The sequence below is a fragment of the Artemia franciscana genome, chromosome 20 (assembly GCF_032884065.1).
Source record: "Artemia franciscana chromosome 20, ASM3288406v1, whole genome shotgun sequence".
Classification (NCBI taxonomy): Eukaryota; Metazoa; Arthropoda; class Branchiopoda; order Anostraca; family Artemiidae; genus Artemia; species Artemia franciscana.
The window spans coordinates 7,107,755-7,128,341 of record NC_088882.1 but is presented as its reverse complement, the minus strand read 5'-3'; the positions used below and the strand labels follow the sequence as shown (position 1 = coordinate 7,128,341).

The 20,587-nt window shown below is 34.5% G+C and overlaps 1 protein-coding gene across 2 annotated transcripts in view; it reads right to left on the bottom strand.

Annotated features, from left to right (window-relative positions):
• Positions 1–15,218, bottom strand: part of LOC136040220 (uncharacterized) — a 121,502-nt gene extending 106,284 nt beyond the window's left edge. For both annotated transcript variants that reach the window (XM_065724417.1, XM_065724418.1), the window contains exon 1: positions 14,944–15,218. The gene's annotated coding sequence lies outside the window, so the exon portion shown is untranslated. The remainder of the gene's footprint in view (positions 1–14,943) is intronic.
• Between the last annotated feature and the right edge of the window lie 5,369 nt (positions 15,219–20,587).

The window sequence follows — 20,587 nt, the reverse complement described above, 5'->3', positions numbered from 1 at the left end:
TCTAACTTCTCCGTCCGTTCTGTCTCTGAATTGCGATGGTTAGGTTGTCATATTTGTTCAAATCTATTAACTTTTAGGACCAACATTGTACGGGATGTTAAAGAAAAACTCAAAATGGGTCATGGTAAAATAGTGGCTAATCATTATTAGCCATTAGCTAGGTCATTATTAGCTAGGTATTAATCTAAAAAACGATTGTATTGCTATATAGTAGCTTTTGTGACCACTCATTACTTTTCCTGTCTGGTATTTCGCCTATCCTAAAAAAAAGGATCTGGCTGAAATGTGCATATTATATTTCCGCTATTGTAAGTTTCTGCTTTATTTGCCCCGGTTTTATAAGAATAAGAAAATAATACAGTGTTTCGGGGCTTCTAGCATTAGTACTCCTTTGCGGAAGTTAGGCCAAAAATTGGAAAAGGATTATGTTTTTTTCTCTGGACTGCTCCACCCTTTACTTCATTTATTTATTCGTTAGTTTTCACTTGTTTTTGGTTTAGAGTTGTTTTATCTTTTAGAAGTTTTTCATTAGTTGAGTTATGGTTGTGTTGTATATGTTTTATCTTTCGTATAGTTGTGTTATTTTTCTTGCATTATCTTTTATTTTATCCACTTGTCTTGTATTTTAGTGGGTTAAAAACAAATTATTGTTAGTATTGTAATAAGTAATTGTTTTGATTCTTTACCATGTTCTATACAGGTGCACCTTCAGGAAGTGGGTAAAATTGCCCCCTTAAATGTGGAAAAATACCTTTATATTGACTTTTTGTTGTTTTTTTCAAGTGAAAATTACTCTTGGGATTTTCAAAAATACCTCTAGGCATCGTTGATAATAAAACAAATTATTATTAGTATTGTAATAAGTAATTGTTTTGATTCTTTACCATGTTCTATACAGGCGCACCTTCAGGAAGTGGGTAAAATTGCCCCCTTAGATGTGGAAAAATACCTTTAGATTGACTTTTTGTTTTTTCTCAGGTGAAAATTACTCTTGGGATTTTCAAAAATGCCTCTAGGCATCGTTAGCAGAGAATATAACAAAATCCTTGCTTCCTCCCTGTATTTTCTGGAATTGGTACCATTGGCTTATACCCCGATCACTGTAAATTGGTTATCGGTTATCTAATCGAAATATTTACTTTTTCTTTTTACTCTAGTTGAGCTGGTATAATTACTGTGACACCAGCGACAATTTTGAAAATGGCCTGTTTATATTTTCATGGAAAAATTTTATCCCACCCTTCACAAATTTTGATAAGCATCGCTCTTAAAAAAAATATTGAAAATTTTCAGTAAAAAAAAGAGGTACTTTTTAATTATACGGAACACACCCAAGAACCAAAGTTATGTTAATCCTAATGAAATATGCCAAAATATGATGAAAATATAATACTTTAGGTTAATAATAAAATTTCATTATAATTATATAATAATTTAATAATATAATTTTGGCTATATATTTGTACGCCAGGGGGTTAGAGGGTAAAGCAACCTAACTTGACCTAACCTTACTGCTGCCCCCTAATGTTCAAATATATAGCCCAAGTTATTCAAGTCCAATACATTCTATCATCTGTTATAATAATAATAGTCTTTATTTGTTTCCTTTATCCCACTGCAATAGTATGGGTATCGTCAAAAAAAGCACAAAAACAGAAAAGCACAAAAAACAACAACACCAAAAAACACAACAGATAAGCCATCACCTCGACTTCAGGACGTTGTTGTTGTAACACCTGACGTAGTAGGGCATGAAGGAGTTTAAAAATCTTTTTGAGCCTGTAGGCAGGCATCCTAGTAGTTCTTTCTTTCAAAGTTGCTTTCAAAGTAAACGGAGCCAGGATATCTCAGTGTGTTTCATGTCTCCTTTCATCCAGGATTGGGAGCTTGAGTTCACTCAAGCTTTGTTCATGGTTTTTGTAATTTGGTCCAAGAATTATTCTGAATTGTATCTAGTTGGTTTCTGTGTTTCTCAGTATACGAGGGGTGCCAGACACGACAGCCGTACATTATTACGGGCATGATATAAGCTTTATAGGACGAATGAAAGAGTTGCTCTGCCATCTGAAATCTTCTGATATTTGCGAAGGATTTTAGAAAACCAGCTGCTTTTGCTGTAATCTGGCTGACATGATACTCGAACGAGAAATCGTAGCTTATTGTGATGCCAAGTATTTTTACTGATTTCTTTATTTGGACAGGTACAGGTTCGTCTATGCTCTTCTTCTGCAGGAAGTTGACACGCATTACACAGCTTTCTGGAGGCCTAACTGTAGGTTCACTTGATCAGCTTGATGTTAAAACTCTGAAACCAGGGGTATGAGTTGACTGGGTGTTTATGACAGGAAGTGCAGCAGGCTTAGTGAAAGATCATCTGCAAATTTGTACTTCTGTTTGTGCTGCCTCATCAGCTAATTGATGACTATCACAAATAAGATGGGACCTAACTTACTTCCTTGGGCCACTCATCACGTGATGTCTTGGAAGTTGGGTGATTCCCCGTTTTCAAGTTGTACACACTCTTGACGACCAGAAAGGAAACTTCCGATGGTACACAAGAGAAATTGCAAGACTTCAAGGGCTTCATAGGTTAAATTCTCATGATCAAGTCGAACGTAATCTTTCATGAAATCATAAATTATTATTTCAGTAAGGGCCTTGGGATTTTCTAGGTGTTTTAGTAGATAAGGAAGTAATCTGAACAGATAATGTGTTGTGCTGTGTCCTCAACGAAAACCGAACTGCATTGTTTGCTCTTCTTCTGCTATTAGCCACTGTAAAATAAAATTTCCGAAGACTTTCGAAATGATGTGCGTCTTTAAAATTTGCCTGAGATCGAATGGTGAGGTTGGTGACTTTTTTTTGGAATTGGTGTGATAAATGTCTTTTTGAACTTATATGAGAAAATGTTTTCCAGTAGGCACTGGCTATACAAAACAGCTAATGGTGTAGCCAGTAAGGGGGAGCATGAATGAATCAGCCTTATAGGAATTTTATCAGAGTACGAAGCTTTCATAATGTCCAGGTTTTAAAGTTTTTTTGGACCTGCGGACAGTGATAATACGGATTGTCTGATTGGACCATTTTGTAGCGGTGAAGTCTTGAGGGGAGGCTGTTGGCGGCAAGCATTTGAAAAGTATGCATGAATTGTTTCTGCGGCTATATTCTCTCTTTGCTGGTCCCTCAGAGTGGATTTAGACTTCTACTGTCCCATTAGTTTCTCTACAGTTGTGTGGAACTTCTTGGTTCACTGGCTGAAAACTTAGCGAAAATTTGGCTTCCATACAGACGCCTAGCTTGCTTTAGTAGTCTGATAACTATGCTTCTCTTTCATTTAAATTTGTCAGAGTGTGGCTTTGTCTCATAAAGCAAGTCTCGCTCTGTCATTCCTGCTTTAATTGTGTAGGCAACCCATGGTTGTTCTGCACCCTAATAGGAACTCGCTTTTTAGGGCAAAATCGTTCTCTCGAATCATTTGTTCATAGAGGAGTTCGGTCATGCTTTATGCGTCTTTGTTTTCGAAAAGGTAAGTGAACTGGGTTGGTTTACTAGGTTTCATTGTTGACTTTGGACGCTCTGTAACCGTTGCATGGTTACTGGTTGAGAGTGGCTCTTCCGCCAAAGAATCTAAATTGAAATCACTAAGTGTAGTGAAGATCAAGTCAATGGTTATCCCCGTGTTTCCACTTTAACTATTTGATGTAGGGCTGTAGTTCTTTTGATCCAGTTTGACTTCAGGTCTTTGAAGTCTCCACAAAGAAACATTGCAGTATATAGATATTTAATTCTGATTGAGTCGCAACTTTGTTGGAGGTATTCCACTAGTTGTCGCCAATATGGTCCTCTTGGTGGGAAATATACCGCGGCGGATATCAATGACGACACTTGACGAGGTAGGCTTTTTGGTCGTGCCCACAGCCGCAAAACCTCGATGTCATGGTCCTTTGTCAATGTGAAATCCAGAATCCTATGAGGTACGTTTTGTTTGCAGTAGAAACCGACAAGGCCACCGTGCGTCATGAGCTCTCCCAATGCACTCCATTGTGGGGAAATATAACAGGAAAACCCGTCAATCCTAGCCAAGGTAAGAGACAGGGACTCATGTTTCGGTCATGCACATGATGTCAATGTCATGTTTCTTTAGGAAAACTTCCAAAAACTCTACCTTGTTGTTCAGACATCGAACATTTGAAAATGTTATTGTTATAAAACTGTAAGATTGGGTTGGACTTGTGTCAAAATCCGTTTTCTCTTTTCCTCTTTCCAGGTTGCGTTAACAAGGATTATTTGTCTTTGTGGCTATGAAACTGGTTTTCATAGATTGTACATTATCCTTAGTGAATTATCCTTAGCATACTTTCGTCCCCAGACCTACTTTCAGGGCCTGTATGGTTCATGTTAATTTTAAAGGTATAGTTTCGGAACCTTTAGACTATGCTAAACAAAATAACTATTCAAACTTTTGATCGAACAATTTTTGAGGAAAAAGGGAGTTGGGAGAGGGGTTAGTTGTCGTCCGATCAATTGGTTCAAATACAAGAGACACCAGAAATTTTAATTTCCGCTTCGATTTTCTTGGATATTTGGTTCGATACAATCGCCCCTGGGGGAAAAAAATTAACACACACCCGTGATTTTTCATCTAGCAAAAAATACAAAATTCAACGCTTTTAAAGATAGGGGCTTAAAACCTCTACAGTAGTGTTTTCTGATATGCCGAAACTAATGGTTCAATTTTCATTAAAATTCTTTGACTTTTAGTGGCTGTTTCCTCCCTCAGTTTTCCAATTCCAAAATCAGTTTTCAAAATCAGAAATTGTTTCCAATTTCAGGCAAATTTTTGCGGTTTCTTAGCCTTTTATTGGTCAAATTCAGTTTAATAAATCTTATATATTTGAAATCAGTTTAATAACCCGATGGTATATTGATTGATGTCAAAATTTTGTTTGTAGAGTTTCGGTTACTATTGTCCCTCTATTCTTACCGTTCTTTTCCTCAAAGTGTTTGATACGTTAGCACATAAATCCAAAAACTTAAAGAATAGGACGTTAAGAATAGGCTTATTAGGTGTCTCAATTACAAATAAGAGAATTTGGAGAATTATTGAAGTTTCAATTAGATATTAGAATTAATGATTAGGTAATAGATGCTTTCCCTTAATCCCAACCGGTTTCAATCCTCAAACTACATTTGAATTAATTTATCTAGCTATATTATGAATCCTATTGTAAAAAGAACTTAAGTCTTATTTTCTTTCAATGATTTCTTTTTTCATTTAGCAAATTATATTTAATCTACCCCTACCTTCTTATTTTTTAATGATTCCATTTCCGCTCTATTTATAGATGTAGAGGGTGTATTTATATCCACCATTCTCTCCACTTACAATGGTTTGTAACCAGAAGAAAATCTAATTTAGAACTGATAGATTATAGAAATAAAAACCCATAAATATGAAGACAAAAGTTCGACCTGGGCTAATATTGTGAAATAGGAAGTATAGAACATTTTTGTAATTTTGCAATTAACTAGGTTTGCCCATTATCTTGAGGAGTTTCAAAGGTGGTATATTTGCATAAGTGCTCATCTGGAACATAACAGGAACTGTAGTGAATCACTATTTTGCGTTTTTCTTTTATTAATTACCTTCTTGTATGATTTATTCGATTGAATCATGATGTGCTGTATTTTGAAAAATCACTAGATTTAGGAAAAAATCACTAGTTTTAAAACAGATATTGCCATAAATGACTAGCTAGAAAGCATTAGGCAACATGAAAAGCCCCTAGTAGTAGTGATATATCACTTGGGGAGGAGGGGCAACCTGTGTGTTAAAGTATTGTCATCAGATGTACATATGCTGATAAAATTCGGAAACAATTCAAAGTAGTAAATTTAATAAATTTGGAAGTAACAAATCTGACAAATTTATGCGACAAAATTATGAAATAATTAATGATGAGTAAAAATCCTTAAAAAATTATAAAATATATTAAAAAAATATAAAACATTTATTATGAAATTAAAAATCCTTAAAATAATCAGTAAATATAAGTCAGTGATTAAAAAAGTTTATTAAAATGTGTCTATTTTAGGTAAGTAAAATTAACGACAAATTCCAGTCACAGCATATTTTACAAATAAACTCTGTTTAGCCATAGTTTAGACCACCCAGATTGAAAATTCCTTTCAGAAAAAGTCAACAATGGCCAGTCATATGTGCAACAATTACTGTTGAGAGGCTTACTAAATCGAGGAAAAGACAATAAACAACAGAACTGTGGCTAAATGTAAATTGTACAAATATTAAGGAAGAGATTCCACTTCCATTTACTCGACTATAGTGGTTAAAATTCACTCAAAATTTAGGAGGGAGAGAAAGTACATTTATCAAAGTTGGGGGGGGGGCAAATTAATCTTTTTTCACTGAAATACCAACAAAGGTATGTTTTAATGAAAATAACCCCTAAAAGTTTTTTTTTTCAAAATTCAGGAGGAGGAAATCTAGTGGACATTACCCTAGGGGGAAACCTAGGGGAAATCTAGGGGGGAGCCCCTAGCTCCCCCCATTTGACATTACTACTTTTGAAAACTTCACGGGTAAAGGAGCTGATTTTCACAAACCCTAATCTTAGATGTGCATTTGTTCTCTTTACCATGCGACACCAAAAAAATTATCTTTTTCTATCAATTACCTATTCCCATTTTTCCACAATTTTATTATCTATTTTTACTTTATTCTTATAGAGACGAAGAAAAACGGCTTTCATTCCAAATTCATTTTTTTTTTTTTTTTGAGAAGACCTTCATTTCAAAAAACCCTATTGTACACCTAAACTAACAATAACCCTGAAATGTGCTACGAGACATACCATTTATTTCAGGAAACATTCCAAAAAATATATTCTTATGTACCATTATCAGCGTTTTATATATGAGGGGGGCGTTGATGAAAGGGGTTTTATCTATTTGAGCGTTTTTTTTTATTTTTCTTAAGATGGGATTAAAAATAAAATAAATAAAAGTTTTTCTCAGTATGTCTGAAGAACGTTGACATAGAACATACAGTGACCAGAAGGGCGCTCCGGAAATGTAACAGCAATCCTGGAAGTTTCATATAAATTGAAGTAACTTCTATTGTTGAAAAATATGGGTTTGTGGCAAAATAAACCTTCCCTTGAAAAAAATTCTGATTTTTTTTTTCTTTTTTTTTGATAGTTCTTTTATGTCTTTTGTTTGAAACAGCTTATCTTCTTTATATTCTAAATTTTTTGAGGCGGTAATTGTGTATCTTTCAGCAAATGAGACATCAATGTTGTAAATAATTATTTTTTAATATTTTATCGAGACAATCGAAATTTTCCTTGCTTTTTGTGGTAAAATAGGAATGTTTGTGACAATAGCTCCGTACGCTAAAAGTAATTTTTAAACGTTTTTTTACGCAAATATGACTAGGTAAAAATTTGGAATTCAGTTTTTTAGACTTTATATTTAATTATAGTCGTCACTTTCGAAAAGGGAAAAATGTCAGTTTGTTTTTATTAATATTTATTATTAAAATAATTTCTTTTATAACGCCGTCTTCCCATGGGTAAATACAATTGGCTCTAAAATATAACCGTTGGCTAGTAAGAGTTGGCTCTTAAAAACTAACCGTCGTTAATAATATTGACGAAAAATTTAAAGATAGCCAATCGATTTAAAAGTAGCAGAAAGTCCTATGTCGAGATTCCAAGTTTCAAAGCCCACTAATACCACACTGTGGCAAATATATAAAGATACACGTAATCCGTAAGCAGTAAAGGTCAATAGAGACATTTATTTTAAAAAGTCACTGAACTAAGAGTTGTCAGTCGGAAATAGGTGAATACCCTAACTTTTTTTCACCCCTTCGATCTTGAAAAACATACTTTACTATTTTCATTGAAAATAAAAGTTTTTAGTAACTTCCATTTAAAAAATTAAACAATTACCTCTCCCGCAGATTTTGATGATTCCTCAGCATCGTCGCGAATTAGCACCACTAAGGGGTGCCTGAAGCCTTTGAGGCACCACTGAGGGGTGCCTGAAGCCAAATTAGCACCACTGAGGGGTGCCTGAAGCCTTTGAGGCACCACTGAGGGGTGCCTGAAGCCAAATTAGCACCACTGAGGGGTGCCTGAAGCCTAAAGAAAGGGGTGCCTGAAGAAAAACTTTTAATGCCAAGGGTTTTTTCCATTACAAGAGCCACTATATATATACTGGAAGGATTTGTAGAAGGTAGTGTTATAAATTTATATCTAGTCTCCCTTCATTTAAGAAAATATTTTGGGACTAAACCTGTGATACGAGAGCTGCGTGGTGATTAGCTTCCCTCTTATTGCAAAAATATTGTTTTTGTGTAAAACAAAATATTTCAATCTTATATTTACAAGAGAAAAACAAAAGAGGATTCCGCCTCCCTCTACATGGAAAATCTATCCCGCCCCCCACACACAAAACTCATCAATTTAAAGTTCCTTGTGTGTAAAATCCCCCACTGGAAAATTCCCTTTGGACAGTTCCATCCTTGATGCAAACTCCCCCAGTAAATTTCTTTTGGAAGATTCCGCTTGAAAATTCTCCTCAACCAACTTTTATTCGAAAAAAAAAACTTATTTTTTTATTTTATTTCTGATAGTTTTTTAGGTTTTGCCAGAAATCCACTCTATGTTGATTTTTTCCTGAAAAAAACCCCGTCCCACAATGGAAATTTTTTCCGCAGAAAATTTCTGCATTGATAACTTCTCCTGGCAATGATCCCTCCCTGTGAAGGATTTCTTCCGAGTAATACTCCCCACCTAACAGAAAATCCATAAAGGAATTCTAATCCCAATGAAAATTTCCTCCGGACAATTCCCGCTGGGCATCTCCACATGCAAAATGAAGTCACAAAAGACAAATTAAGACAAATAAAGAGCATTTCATATCTAAATTATGGAAAATCTCCTCCCTCCCCTGAAAAATATCCCATCGATAGCTCACTCTCGGAAGCTTTCTGCCGTATTTATCCGTAGAAAATTTCTCCCGCAGAAAATACCCTCCCCTTCCAAAGAAAAATGTCCTTATACTTCCCTATAACAAATCCTGCATGTAAGAAATCGGTGAATTTCGTAACTCGCAGCCCCTTCCCCGGGCGATTGTGTGGGAACAGGTCTCCCAAAAAAAATATAATTTTTGGAATTTTCAATTATGCTGAAAAAAGTGGTTTTCTCAACATTTTAATCAGAGGACCTTTGGGAAAAAGGTCATGGAAGGAGGGTTAGCCACCAATCTTTCAGGGCATGTTAAAAAGATTACTTCGACCGTTTAATTTTCATACGAATGAGCCCTCTTCCGATCTTTTAGGACTATTGGTTCAATCTCCCGGTGAAAAATTATATATGCCACATTTTGTAGATATGTGCTTGAAATCTCTTTAGCACGGTTTTCTAATTCGTTAAATCTGATGATGAGATTTTCAGTAAGATTCCTTGACTTCTATGGGATGTTTCTTCCGTTTTTGTAAAATCAGGCAAATTTTCTCTGGCTCTTTGCTTTTGAGGGATAACACTAAACTTACCTAATCTTATGTACTTAGAATAAGCATAAAATGTCAATTCCGTTGATGTATCTTTTTTTTTTATCAAAACTGTGTTTTTTAGAGTTTTGGTTACTGATGGGCTGAGTAGCTCCTTAAATACAGTAACAAACTATTTGATTTATACAAAATGAATAGTTACCAACAAATATATCCTCGCAGCAAACTCCAAAATTGAAAAATGGTTTGTTTCGAAACACAGACAATTAATTTTTGGTATATTATTTTGTATAGTTTTATTTAGCAAATAAAAAAAAAAAAAAGTTTCTTCAACTGAAAATAATGAACAACATTAAGAGAAAGCAAACATAAATTATTGCGTATATGGGGGGGATCTCCACTCGTCAATACCTCTCTCTTTACGTAAAGTTCAAATTTGTTCCTAGTTCTTTAAGAATGACTCCTGAATAAAAGGCCCGTTTAATTGAAATAGTACTAATAGAAAACATTAGCGTAAAGAGTGAGGTAGTGACGAGAGGCCGACTCCCTTCATATACGTAATAATTTCTTTTCGTTTAAAGTTTCAATATTGCTCCTTACTTTCAGTTGAAAAAACCTGTTTTTGTATTTAGTTTCTGATCGTTTTTAAATAATTCTGGGGAATTCGGCTCCCCCTCCATGGAAAATACCCTTCCCACATTAAAAATTACTACATGGAAAGATCCTCCCACGTATGCATATGAGCTTGAAACCTCTACAGCGGGGTTCTCTGGTATGCTGAATCTGATGGAGTGATTTCTATTAGAATAACTTTATGTTTTGGGCGTGTTTCCTCCCTTTTGCAAAATTGGGCAAATTTTCTCAGGCTCATAGCTTTTGATGGGTACCATTAAATTTGATGAATTTTGCATATTTTGAATACGCATCAAAAATCGATTGTTTTGATGTGTCTATTGTTATCGAGAATGTTTTTTAGACTTTTGGTTACTTTTGAGCTGCATCACTCCTTATTATAGTTTGTTACCACAACTGTTTGATCGGGTATGAACTGTCGGCAACCAGTAGTTAATGAATGGGTTAATACCCTTAATGAGAGAATAGCCTAAAATTGCCGGGTCTTTGTTTACAACATTGCCTAGTGGCAGACTTGAAAATCGTACGATGTGGTGTGAGTAGGATTTCGCAGTTTACCCTTCCCATTGGCAATGATTTATAATAACACACTTTACTACCCTAGATTAAAACAAGCACCATTATGGTCCAGACTATATGCAGAGAAATCAATTTCTGTGTTGCTATAAATTTAAATCTTGTCTACATATCTTAAACCTGTATATCAGACTTACCACCTACCTTGTAAAAGAATCAGCAATTGTAACGTCTACAATATCTTTCCGTCGCCCCCTGTGCAATCAATTACCTTATAAGGTTTTTACCTTTATTATACATTAATAACCTTTTTCACTTTTGTTTTTCTATATTCATAGTCATATGTGTCATTGAAGAAATTAAGAGGAAATTTAAGAGACTACAACTTTGCGGGTATGGTAGATAAGACCGTATACAAATTGTGGGGCTTAGGGGGTTGACAAAATTCTGGATGTGCCTTTGATGGTAGCTAAAGTAAAATTAACAGACACGGAGCTAAGGCATGAAGACTTTCCTTTCGGAGAGGGAAAATAAAAATAATTTTTATTTGACAGTTTTAATAATAAGTGATCGAAAGTACTGAAAGATTTTGGATGTTGGGGATTCAGACTTTAAGCCCTACTTCCTTTCCGTGTCCCTGTTAGACATTCACTGGTATTTTATCTTTATTGTCAATATTTTATCTGAAACTTTTCCTTCGTTCTGGAACCATTTACTTTTTTATTATTTTTTTCGTTGACAATATGAAAAATGTCCGAGGACAGATGATAGTCTTATTGTTGACAAATATGTGTTTATTTGTGGCACAGGCATGGAAATTTTATTTCCCAACTAGTTCTGTGAATAAAAAAAAAAAGGATTTTTAATCTTTGATCCGATTTGTGATCAGAAAAGAGTGATTTTTGAGTGGTTTGCATTTTCTAAAACTGGAAACTTGAAAATATTTTGACAACCAAACAAGATGAGTGAAAACAGGTCTCACTGACTGATCTGTACGTAATCTGTACGTGATTTGTATTCATTAAGTCCTGAAACTTTGAGATATTTTGGATGTCAAAAGAAGAGAAAACGGATTTAAAAGCCAATCACAATGAGATTTTAGTAACATCGAAAATTAGCCAGTGCCATTTTTAGCTAATCATTTTTTTTTTTTTACAGAATTCTCTAATTGGCTAAAAAGCTATATTAAAATTTTTAATTAGCTCAAATAAGAGCTAGCTAACTTTTGGTATTAGTAAAATCTCATTGGGAATGGGCCTTTAATCTATCAATAAAACTAACTTGGATTAAGGAGGAACAAATTGAACTATTACGTATAAATAGCATTTCAATATGGAAAATCCATTTATTTGAAAGCGAAAAACAAAAAAAAATTCTGGATATTTCGGTAGCAAATAAAAGTTTTTGTATTTCACTGTCAGATAAAAGAATTCACCTTACTAAATTGTTTTTCATGCGTCACGGGAAGGCTATTTGGTCATCTAACAATACCAAAATTCAAGTGCTTTAAATAAGCGGTATATAGTCTTTGGAAACTTTGTAGCAGTGATAACATCTTCTATAACCAAAAGTTGTACCCTATCTAAAACACTTAAAGTACCAAGGACGTAAAATTCAAAACATTTTATCTTTTGACTCAATTTAAGTCTATTCTTGTCTGAATTGACCTTGCCTCGTTTCAAAATTACAATGTTTTCAGGGCAGTACCGCATTTCCGTCAAGATTACCATGTTAGATCGTGAATAAAAAGAGATCCCTACAAAGCCTTATATTCTCAAAAATTAAAATATTAGCAGTCTGCACCCTTTTAAGTTGTTTGGTGCCGCATGTTTTAGCCCGAAATTTGCTACCCGTGATAACATGTTCTGTAACCGAACGTTGTATTTTATCTAAAACACTTATAGTACCAAAAACATAACATTAAAAACATTTTTTCTTTCGGACCCACTTTAGGTCTATTCATGTCTGAATAGATCTAACCCCGTTTTAAAATTATAAAGTTTTCAGGACAGTACCGCATTTCCGTAAAGATTGCTATGTTGGATAGTGAAAAAAAAAATCGGATAGTGAAAGAAGTAAAAATGACAAAGGCAGACATTATGACAAGAACCTCCGCCGAGCCGTATTCAATGCTAAAAAAAAATTAATAAAAACTGTCAACTGTCTGAGATTACCCTCGTTTTCTCGGCTATTTAATTATATATACACCCCAACACCTAGTTGGTGGGGGCACTTTGCCCCCCCCCCGCGCGCGCGTAAGTCGTTACGCACCATATTAGTTACGCGCCATTGTAGTTGTGTCCCTGTGTCCCACCTGTGATATATATATATATATATATATATATATATATATATATATATATATATATATATATATATATATATATATATATATATTTATATATATATATATATATATATATATATATATATATATATATATATATATATATATATATATATATATATATATATATATATATATATATATGTGTGTGTGTTTTTTACTACCTAAAACTTGCGTATATACAACATTCTTTGCTGTTCCATTGTCTGTGCATATAAATAGATTGTCAGGTTTACCGACTCTTGAACATGCAACGTATAATTGTCCATGGGAAAAACAATCCGTATTCAGATCTACGTCATTATTCTAATGATTGCTCTTGAGCTTTGTGATGGTGATTGCTAATCGAACATTCCCTGTGTGCCCGTCGTCATTTATATATCCCCCTTTACCCTCCAGCGTCCCCGTTGTAGTTGTGTCCCTTTGTCCCGGTCGTCTTTTATATTCCCTGCGTCCCGGTCGTCACTTGTGTCCCGGTGTCCCAGTCTGGATTTCTCTTTGAGTGCCCCGGTCGTCATTTATATTCCCTGTGTCCCGGTCGTCATTTGTGTCCCGTTGTCCCGGTCTGTAATTTCTCTTCTAAAATTCCCTGTGTCCCGGTCGTCATTTATATATCCCCCGTGTGCCCCCCGGCGTCCTCGTTGTAGTTGTGTCCCTGTGTCCCGGTCGTCATTTATATTCCCTGTGTCCCGTTCGTCATTTGTGTCCCGGTGTCCCGGTCTGTAATTTCATCAGTTAACAAACATGACGTCAGTCGACAAACAACTTCATGACGACATACAGCTTAATCCTTATAATGACGTCAGTTGACAAAATGACGTCAGTCGACACACAAACATGACGTCAGTCGACAGACACACAAACAAACAACTTATTTTTATATATATAGATATATATATTCCCATATACCACGTATATGGTATATATACGTGGATTTACCCAACTTTTATCCAGTGGATTTGTACTTGGATTTACACTACTTATACCCAGATTTACCCAACTATACTTTACTTGACCTTAAACTTTAGTTTCTCCGGAACCATTTTTGGTGCGTAGGGCCTTGACGAAGCCACTCCAATTATGCCGAAGCGGTGCTTTAGCGATAACGTTTTGCCATTCAGGTGGTATTGAGGTATCAGTAGTCCTCGACTGATACCTCGATCTGATATCTCGATATCTCGATGCTGATATCTCGATCAAATGTTTGCCGCATGGTGTTCTTTGGACGACTTCGTCTTCTTCTACAGTCTGGTTTCCAATTGTAGACTGTCCGAGGAAGGTGGCCTTCCTTCATTCTGAGAACATGCTCTAAATGTGTCCGTTTCTTTTTACTTAAAATAAAAGTAATTAGAGGATGGCTATAGATTTAGATTTATAGTAGATTTTGTAGATTTTAGTATTTTTATAGATTTAGTAATTAGAGGATGGCCAGTAGAAGAGGATCCGCTACAGATTTCAGAGTTAGTGACTCTCTGTTGCTTTATACTGTTTTATACTTAGAAGCTTTAATTAAAAAAAAAAGACTTCATGTGAACGATATCACATTCAAATGTGTTTAAAACGCCCAGATTACCCAAAACGATACTAAGTTAATGACGTTTTAAGCTTCCTTCAAATGCATACACATAAAATTTTGAACAACAAAATTTAGATATCACAGGGGGAGCATCAGGGTTTTAGAAATACCTATGTGGGGCATGGTCCAAAATTGATAGGGAACCAATATGTTAGAAACTAATGACTACCATATTTAATCAATACACCCGTATTTTACGGCAGATATCGAACATTGATTTCCTTCTAGGGTGGCGAGCATTTTAAGGAGTTTTATTGCTGACTTTTAAGTTTGAGAGATATTCTTAGGATATTGCAGAATTTTCATTATAAAATTTTTGGATTAACTTCATACCTTTCTGAATTGGCTATTTCACGGCTTTCCTAAGGAAATTGTCTTCGTTGAATGTCCATGCTTTATAAATTTAAAGTGATTTGCCAAGATACACCACCCTGTCTGTGAAAAAGACAGTTTATCACTCGCACGTGCTAAAACTCTGAAAAAAAAACCTCAACATCTGTCTAGTCCATTAGGTTTCATTTTAATCACTGCCTTCAGAAAATTCCTCATTCTCCGTAACTTTTGGTTTGCTGTACATAAATATTGGCTAATCAAAGTAATTCAATACAACCGACAATTTAAAACAACGTTTTAGTTAAATAAATTATGCTCACACTATTCATTATGATATAAATGGATTGGCTAGAAATTTTGCCAATTCATTTACTTTAAAAGCTGTTTAAAAGTAATTAATTAAGTGCGCAGTATTGTGTAGCGTTCTTGCCAAGAAGTGTCATCCTAATATTATAAATTTAATTGCTTTCAAAAGATATTTTTCTTAAAGAATGCACAACAAAATATATTCCAGAAATTATTCGAGCTTGGCATGCAAAAAAATAACAAAACAAAGAACTGGGATTGTCCCAGAACTGAGAGGAGAAAATAGAAAATGAAAAGTTCCGTGTTGTGTTACTTTGTTTAAAGTTGACAATGAATATCCTTTAAACTTTCTTGGACTTTAAGATAAGATAATGTAAGATTTAATCATAATCAAATACGTAGGCATATTCGAAGACTGCAATGCCTTTCCATGACAATAAATAACAGTTCAAATAGGGATAAATCCTTTTATTAGACAGTAAAAAAATATATAAAAACTAGATATTTTGGTCACATATAAAGTGACCGGTATAGTTACAGCAGAGCATATTTTCTGATTACCGTCACGGTATGTGTGATCGAGATATCCAGCATTTTCTACTGTTTTTTCGTTATCTAATAAAATCATTTATCTCTATTTGAACCATTATTTTTTATTAAATATGCATACAATAGTAAGTACATTATATTATACCCCCAAAGGTTCTTTGGCCTGTAACGAAGGGGGAAGACCCGCCAATCACTAGCTCAGAGAAAAATCGCTTACTCACAGAGAGAAGAAAAAAAGGCAGAAAATTTATAGAGCCCACAAATTAAATAGACTCCAATGAATCCTGCACAAAGAAAATAAAAAAATAAACAAATTAAAAATTTAAATGAGTTCTGAGAAGCCCAACGAAGTTAACAGCTTTCTGAAACATTCTAAAAAAGTGGCGCCTTCGTGCTGAATCAGGTATCATACACAGCACAATATGACACGCCATTAAAGGATTAAAATCTTATAGAAGGAGTAAAAGAAATGTTAATATGATTTGTATTACGAACATGATAATTAATTTGATCAGAATTAAAAGAAGGCTGAACACTTAGGGGTTGAGCAAGTTTACCATGAAGAAGTAATTTTTATTACAGAATTTTGCACAATTGTACAAAATAAATGAGAGAAGAAAATAGAAAATGAAAAACTCCGAGTTCTTTTGCTTGGTTTTAAAGTTGCACTGAATATCCTTTAAAATTGCTTGGATATTCAGATAAGATAATTGAAAGAATCATTCATGATCACATGCACATACAATAATACATTCCCCTAAAGGCTCTTTGGCCTGTAAAGAAGGGAGAAAACCCACAAGTCACTAGCTCAGAGCAAGAAAATCACGTACTCACAGAGAGAAGAGAAAAAAGGGAAGAAAATTTATAGAACCCACAAATCAAATAAATGAAATGGACTCCAACAAATGTTACGAATAGAAAAGAATAAAAAATAATAATAAAATAAAAACGAACTAAAAACTTCTAAGAAGCTAAAAAATTTTAACATTGTTTTTTGACCGCCTGAAAGAGTGGCACCTCCGAGCTGATACAGGCAACTGTTTCCACACAATATGACAGTAGTGACACCATAAGGCCTTCCATCGTACAGTATCCCCTTCGAATCCCGATCCCTAAGCTTTTTTTAAGCTTATTCAAGATACTGATGCATGTTACGTCATAGGGAATGTTTTTAAGCGATGCAAGTGTTAATTACATAATAGTTTCTTTTTTAAAACCTTCAGCGCTTCTTTACTTCAGGATTACCGTGGTTGTTACATCATAGAGAGTGTCAGAGTTTGTTAGTTAAGCGGGGAAGTCCCAATTGTAAAAAAAATTGATCATGGTCCAATATTTTCTGGCAAGAGGTAAGACAATCTTGCCTGACTTTGCTTTAGTGTTGAAAAAGAGTTCAGTGTGTCAACATCAAGGATATTATTCTTTAGTAATGGATGCTTTTACTCTATTGGATATTGCAGGCGCTAACAATGGCGAAATGAGACCTAAAATGCCTAATGTTGCAGTGGAAAGTACATAGAGCTGCTGGCTAACCCTAGAAGGAAGCGAGATTTTAGCCCGTTATGTTATATCATTAAGCGAATTCAAGTCGGAAGAATAATCATGCTTTGCAGCTAAAGTGAATATAATGCATATACAAAGATTGCAAGACGGATTAAATGCATTAGTGGAATACATTGAAGAAAAAGATCTGAATAAATCAATAAAAAAAGAATGAGTTTGTTACAAGCGAGATCTATTCTTAGTCTATAATCGATAGTGAGAGTGTTAGGATTAAAAATGGTTGAATTTGAGAGGCAAAATATCATACAAAATTTAGTGACTTTGGAAAAATGTTTGATTCTAGATGATGATTTTCTAGACTTATCTCTTCAAATGAAAATATTTTCTCGAGGAATACTTAAGGATATAATGAAAATGAGTCTCCGTCTTTGGACTATTACATGAAAATACAATTTCCTAATTCCTATTTTTTTTATATTTCCAAAGCAACTGAACTCATAACTTGTTGTTTCAGTACATGAAGTATTCCCGAGGTGAGAGAACCTATCACATCGATTGCAGTGCCAACTATTTTTCTGAAAATAAAATTGGATGGAGCAAGTTGAAGCTTCATATCATTGAGCTATATACCATTGAGGTATATTAAATATCTCATGATTTATTTTCCCAGCCAAGTGTAATTCTTTAGTTGTCGCATCTCCAAGTATATTGGTAGTGTCAGTGTCCGTTTTATATTCAAATCTAATAGCCATACCTCTCAAAAGCTTACAAAATTGGAGTGATCAATATAAATTGTATATAACTGGCATAATTTGAAAGACTGTTGCTTGTGGTCATCAACGTTCCATCTATCTAGACACTGATTCGTCTAAACAGATTGGGTAGTAAACAATTTTTAGAGGATAACCCTTCAGCTGCACTTGGTTTTTCATTGTTAGATTGTTAGACAATGACATCTAAATCTATAAATGTGGAAGCCAAATCTATGAAATAATCTTCACTAGAAAAAATTTAAATGTACGTTTTCAGAAAGCGGTTGTTGCGGATAAAATTATTCATAACAACCATGTTTTACACTCACAGCAACATTTTCTGCATTGATAAGATTTAGACATCAGTTTACTGAAGGAGGAGATTCTTTATGTGGTATATATACCCTTTCTAAAAAGAAAAATCCCTTTTCGGAATTTTTACTTTTGCTTTCTTCTTTGACAAGAGCGATGTTTTATGCTTCCGGTCTGAGTTGAGGAGGGATGCATTGTTTCTGGCCCTTTTTAAACCTTTTCCACTTTTTGGCGGTTTCAATCGCTCGCCGAGGACTCGTGTGCTGGACCTGAGATTCTCTGAAACATTTTCTATAAAATTCTTCCAAGAGCCCCAATCATGCAGTCTAGAGGGCGCGAAATCTGTGGCAACCGGTGCAAAACATTTTTTTAGCCAGTGGTGGTGCAGAGCCAAACAACTTAGAAAAACAATTGCCGGAAACGTAGATGGTTATTGACAAACGAATCCTGTAATAGTTCATTCCACGACCCAATTGCCGTGGTCCAAGAATACAGAGTAGCAATCAATATGAGGAGAAAAAAAAGGATTTTTCTATTAGCCATCTCCCTAAATAGGTCGAAAATAATATTTAATCACAACCGAACCTTTCGTTATTGTTAAAGGATTGACCAATTCACTTCTTAGTGTTCACTGACAGAGCTCCAAATTCAAATTGTTGACAGGAATATATTAAAGGTGCTTTATATTATGTTGGTGATGTCTTTGTGACTGGTTTTTCCTTCAAGAATACGTAGAAGGAGAACATTGGTATTACCGACTCTCGATGTTTCGACAAAGGTTGCATAAAGAAATATACAATTACCTGATTAAAAGCCGAGTGCACAGTCTACGTAGATAGCATAGTCCCTACCACTGAAATTTTTGCTTTAAGAATATGATTTTTAGAACCGAGAACCTCACGTAAATCCTCTTTGAGGAAAATGTTTTTATTCTCAAATAAATTGATAATATAAATTCTCCTATTTTCAGTTGAATATTTCAATTTGAAGCACTCTTCTTCCACTCCCAATTTTTTGTTGATAGCTTAACACAGCCAATGCATATTATTGCATTCCTCTTAGTTTATAGTAGCAAAGGGGTAATCACCAGAGTCAATTTGCCACAAAACCCCCGTCAGAGAAGTCAATGGGCCTTATTTTAATCTCATATGTACAAACCTTTTTCAACCTCATACCTCCCCTCAAATTTGATGACTGGGGAGAGTTTTTTTCAAATTTACTTATTTTATTCAAATCGTCATAAACTGGGTTAGACACATTGGACTTGAATGTCAAATAGAAATCATTAGATATTGTGAACGTCATTGTGAGTAGCAATTCAAGAATCAAAATCACAGTTGTACCCAAACCAACGAAAAAGCAACTGTTGCTTAACCATGTGAGTTCGACTCTTTAATATATTTTCAATTTGAAATATTCCATTGAATTAACTTTTTGTAATTCATAATCATAAAAACTACCAGGAATCTCTTCATTTTTCATATCACGTAGGCGATACGTTACAGGGATAGTGTCAAAGACTGTTGAAACCTTAAAAAAATAAGTGGACCACAAGTAATTCCCCTTTTCAAAAGTATTATTTGTTCGATTGATTCGAACCGTATCATTTATATTAAATTTTCTCTTCATAGCCTTTTCATTGGAATTTTGTTTGAGAAAAACGTCAAGTGTATTGTAACTGTCATGGACTCCAAGAGGCCTATGATTGGATAAGAATCGATTAGGACGTTGATTATAAATCAACATTATTTTATCTCAATCTTGAATAAAAGCAGCATTATTTTTCATAATCTCAAAATTCACAATATCTCGAAAGTACGATGGAGTATTGTATTATATTTCAATAAGTACTTTTACATGTGGATTAAAAAATTCACTACCCCAATACGTTTGATTTCTTTTATAAGAGTTTGGTTGAAATATGGATTGAAGGGCTTTATCAACTTCATCCCCACTCTTTGAATCCAATGGAACGGCATATGCTTAGCCACTAAAAACATTGATTGCAAATAAAATATATTTTTACGGGTTATTGTGAAGTCTTTCTCTTCTCGAGTCAAAATATCTGCTTGAAATATATACAAAAGGAAAAAGGCTTTTGTTTTCAATAATGGTTACCGCGACCTCTATGATTTCGATGAAGAGTGTAGCTGGATTCTTTCTGTAAAAATTCTGTAGCCAACTTCTTTTCAACTCCAGCAGCTCGGGCAATTGCGGTGGGAGAA